Source organism: Vombatus ursinus, unplaced genomic scaffold (assembly GCF_900497805.2).
Source record: "Vombatus ursinus unplaced genomic scaffold, bare-nosed wombat genome assembly UNPS02014782.1, whole genome shotgun sequence".
NCBI classification, from domain to species: domain Eukaryota; kingdom Metazoa; phylum Chordata; class Mammalia; order Diprotodontia; family Vombatidae; genus Vombatus; species Vombatus ursinus.
The window spans coordinates 2,182,051-2,187,293 of NW_020954560.1; positions in this window are offsets into that span (position 1 = coordinate 2,182,051).

Consider the following 5,243-nt stretch of genomic DNA (forward strand, 5'->3'; position numbering starts at 1 on the left):
TCTATCTATCTATCTATCTATCTATCTATCTATCTATCTATCTATCTATCTATCTATCTATCTATATCTATATATACATACATATAATTTTTCCCCTCCAATTACCCTAATACTGACAAAGGTCTCATGAGTTACAAATATCATCTTTCCATGTAGGAATGTAAACAGTTCAACCTTAATAAGTCTCTTATGTTTTTCTCTTTCCTGTTTACCTCTTCATGTTCCACTTGAGTCTTTTATTTGAAAATCAAAATTTTGATTCAGCTCTGGTCTTTTCATCAAGAATGCTTGAAAGTCCTATATTTCACTGAATGACCATTTTTTCCCCTGAAGGATTATACTCAGTTTTGCTGGGTAGGTGATTCTTGGTTGTAATCCTAGCTCCTTTGCCTTCCGGAATATTGTGTTCCATGCCCTGTGGTCCCTTAATGTAGAAGCAGTTAAATCTTGTGTTATCCTGATTGTGTTTCCACAATACTTAAATTGTTTCTTTCTGGCTGCTTGTAATATTTTCTCCTTGACCTGGGAATTCTGGAAGTTGGCTACAATATTCCTAGGAGTTTCCCTTTGGGGATCTCTTTCAGGCGGTGATCAGTGGATTCTTTCAACTTCTATTTTGCCCTCTGGTTCTAAAATATCAGGACAGTTTTCCTTGATCATTTCTTGAAAGATGATGTCTAGGCTCTTTTTTTGATCATGGCTTTCAGATAGTCCAATAATTTTTAAATTCTCTCTCCTGGATCTATTTTCCAGGTCAGTTGTTTTTCCAATGAGATATTTCACATTGTTTTCTATTTTTTCATTCTTTTGGATTTGTTTTACAGTGTCTTGATTTCTCATAAAGTCACTAGCTTCCAATTGCCCTTTTCTAATTTTTAAGGAAGTATTTTCTTCAGTAAGCTTTTGGACTTCCTTTTCCATTTGGTCAATTTTGTTTTTTTAGGGCATTCTTCTCCTTATTGGTTTTTTGGACCTCTTTTGCCATTTGGGTTAGGCTATTTTTTAAGGTATTATTTTCTTCAGTATTTTTTTGGGTCTCCTTTAGCAAGCTGTTGACTTGTTTTTCATGATTTTCTTGCAAAACTCTCAGTTTTTCCTCTACTTCTCTTACTTGCTTCTCAAAATCCCCTTTGAGCTCTTCCAAGGCCTGGGACTGATTCATATTCTTCTTGGAGGCTTTGGATGTAGGAGCTTTGACTTTGTTGTCTTCTTCTGGTTGTATGTTTTGATCTTCTTTGTCATCAAAGTAAGATAATATAGTCTGATTCTTTTTGCGCTGCTTACTCATGATCCTGGCCAATTACTTGAGTTTTAAACTCTTTATTAAGGTAAAAGTCTGCTTCCAATGTGGAGAATGTACTGTCCCAAGCTTTGGGGGTTTGTACAGATGTTTTCAGAGATACTTCTAGGGACCTGAAAATTTTCAGTTCTTCCAAGGTGGTATGATAAGGGGCAAGGCGTTTTCTCTCCACTGCCACAACAAGCTTCACCACACCAGCATTCCTCCTTGTCCCAGGACCACCGCTCAGAACTATGACCCAGATCCAAGCACCGGTAAAGCAAGAGATTCCTGCCTCAGCACTGGCAAAGAGATCCCTACAATCCCCCTCTGATCAGCCACTTGATTCCCCCTCAGTCTGTGGGCCAGAAGCTCAGGAAACAGCCTTGGCCCTGGGGGTGGCTGAGACCTAGCTCCTTCTCTCACCACAGTCACAGACTTTTCCCACTGACCTTATAGGTTGTCTTTGGTATTCGTGGGTTGAGAAGGCTGGAAACTGCCACAGCTGCCAGCAATTCAGCCCTCTGAACCCTGCTCCAGGGTTGCTGTGGCCTGTGTGCCCACACCAAACTCCAGTCCTCCACACCTGGTGCAATATACCTTTCCTGATCAACCATTCAGGCTGTCTTTGGCTGGAAATTTGTTTCACTCTGTCTTTTTGTGGGTTCTGCTGCTTTAGAATTTGTTTAGAGCCATTTTTTTTATAGGTATTTGGAGGGGTTTGGGGGGAGTGCTCAAGCAAGTCACTGCTTTCCCTCTGCCATCTTGGTTCTGCCCTCAAGGGAGTTCCTTACATTGAGATTTTGTAAAAAAAATTGTATACATGAATATACTCATATACGTAGATATTTCAATGTAATGCTCAGTTTTTGATTCCTGATAAAAATTGTCTTCTTTAATAGTATCCTGATGTGTGACCTATAAAGGATCAGGCACTCAGCACTTTGACAGCACTCAGTTACATCACTGGCCACTATCTAGGAATATGCATCAATTACACAGATCACATGACTATGCTCACCATGTCCTTTTCTAGAAAGGATCTAGAAAGATCCAGCATTAATGGCTTAGTTGCTCACTCCCCACTCAAGGTCACAGTTGAAAAAGTTTAATTAGATTAAATAAAAGCATGGCAAGTAGCTAGTGGCACAGTGGATAGAGTGCTGGGCCTGAAGTCAGGAAGGCTCTTCTTCCTGAGTTAAAATCTGGTCTTGGACACTTAGTAGCTATATGACCCTGGGCAAGTCACTTAAACCTGTTTGCCTCAGTTTCCTCATCTGTAAAATGAAGTAGAGAAGGCAATGGCAAACCACTCCAGTATCTCTTCCAAGAAAACTCCAGATGGGGTCATGAAGAATTGGACACAACTGAAACAAATAAACAACAATAAAAAAGCATAGCAGAATCCAAAAGCCACAGATACTATTACAAATCCCAATGTTTCATTCACATATTTGCCTCACTTCTACTCCTCTAAGGGCAAAAATACGTTCTCGTGTTAGAGTACAGGTCTCCCTTTTAAGTCTCTCAGATCAAAGCCCAGGAGTGGGAGAGAAGCAACCTAAAAATTCAGTGTATCATAATAGACTTTCCGTCTCTCCTCACCTAAGTCATGCAGATATGGATTTGGGCTGTGTGTAAAGATTAATTCTAACCCCAAGCTACTCCATGGGAGCCATTACCACATCCATGAGTGCTGTAATATCAGCATCATCAACTCTAGGTCCCCTGACTCCATTATTCATCCCCCTAGCTTGTCAGGACAGCAAAAAAGCAATATTTCATCTTCTGTGACTTGAGCTCTTCCTGTTCTCACAGTGGCTGGCAGAGCACAAAAGATAGGGGAAAGCCTTTAGAGCCTTCCAGGTGCTTGAGAAGAAAGCCCACTGTCTTTTTACTTCTTTTCTTCCTCCTCCTTGTCCTTCTCCTCCCCCTTCTCTCTCTCCTTATCTCTGTCTCTCTCTGTATCTCTGTACCTATGTCTCTGTGTCTCTCCCTCTGTCTCTCACTGTCTCATTCTCTCTCTGTCTCTTCTTCATCTTTAAAAATTCCAAGAGCAGATTTCCATCAGATGTCGCCTCCTCTATCTGCCATTGGTGTCTACCCCTCTCACTTCCTCATCACCAGGGACTATACCTCCTAGGCTACAAAAGGAGAAGTGAAACTATGTCATAATCATCAAAATACACATAGGATGACCTGCATATGCTTCAATAATATAAAAAATCTTTTTTTAAAATAAAATATCCCAGATTATCAACTAAATTGTGAATTTGATTCCTCATCTTTCAGACTTGAAAATAGTTATTATTTTTATGTTGTTGTTGTTGTTTTATTATTAGAAAACAGTGGAGGGGAGCCATAATTGGGTTTATGGGATATAGGAGGGAGTTTTCAAGGGAGCGGGTTGATACTTCTCATTCTTCTAGGACTGCTTATACAAAGACTATCTTCTATGAGAATCAGAATGAGTAGAAGGATGAGGAAGAGTCCCAAACTTATCAATGAGTCGCTGCTGGTTCTGCCTCTTAAAAGTTCGTCATGCTTCTGATCTTGGGTATGGGTCGCTATTTTGTTACTCAGACCAGGCATTCCTCCTTTTGGAGAACGGGGTGAATATTTTCCTCTTCTCTCTAACTAGAGCCTATGTAAGCGAAATAGTTTTCAAATTTCACAAAAGCACCAATTCAATAAAAATTGGAAAGCTAAGTTCAAAGTGCAGCTGTTAAGGATCTTATTAAAATATGTGAACCACCTGCCATCACACCAAGCTTTATAATAGTCATATCTCTTCTCATCACAAAGCAATTTGTGTGTATATCTATTGTGAATGATCTCTGAGAATGCTATCTGACACCAGCTCTGTGCTCCTTAGATATAACCTTCTCATCTCAAACAGATGGGAAAGAACATGAAGCTACGATCCTTATCAAAATTGCCCCTCCCCTCTTTGTTGATTGGACAGATCAAGCTCAGATGTTGGAAGGGGCTCAAAGACACTGTCAAAGATGGGAGAGTAGTATTCACTGGGTATTCAGTTAAAAAGTCTCTAAAGATTTAAAATGTTATAGCTAAGTCCTAAAAAGAAGCTTGGTTTTCTAATCCCTAGATCACAAATGAGGATATTATGAACTCATGGAATAGATAGGATTCTTCTTTACTTTGTGGAAAATCACAGACTTATAAAATTAGAAAACATGCTAGGGATCATTGGTCTATCCAATTCAGAAGATGGATGGATGGCATAGGAAAGTGGTATACTCCTGTATCAACTTTGACTGATAAAGAGCTCAGTCCTTTGAAACAATCCGCTGAATTGCTTTCTTTTTCCTAAGAGGCAGTTAAGTGGTATAGTGGGGAACACAATGGACCTGAGTCACTTACTAATCCAATCAAACCTAATAAAATTTATTAAGCACCTATTATGTGCCAGGCACTGTACTAAGTGCTGGAGATACAATTAATAAAAAGAAAGACAGTCCCTGCCTTCGAGGACTTTACAATCTAGTGGGGGACAGAGAACAACCCACAGAAGGAGTCAGGATAGTGAGGGGGAGTGAGTAGAGGAGGACCAGGGGTACCCAGGGCAGCGGTATCTTGTTCCATGGAGTTGAGACCAGGCAGGGCAGTAGATACATAGTAAAGTGAGCCCAAAAGTCCAGTTTCAGCCTTCTATAAGGGAAGATATTGGGAAGAATACTTGCTATCCGTGTGACTTTGAGCAAGTAGGTCACTTAACACTTTAGCTTCAGCTGTAAAATGAAGATAGCAATAACCAGTACTGAACAGAGTTGTTGTAGAAATCAAAGGAGATAATATGTTCAAAGTATTGCAGAAGGATCAGCTATTATTTATTGCTAGCTTTTTTTAATGCCGCAAGATCTGCTTGCACCCATTGATCCTAGTTATTCCCTCTAGAGAAATACGAAAATAAGTCTCCTTTCTCTCTTATATAATCGATCTC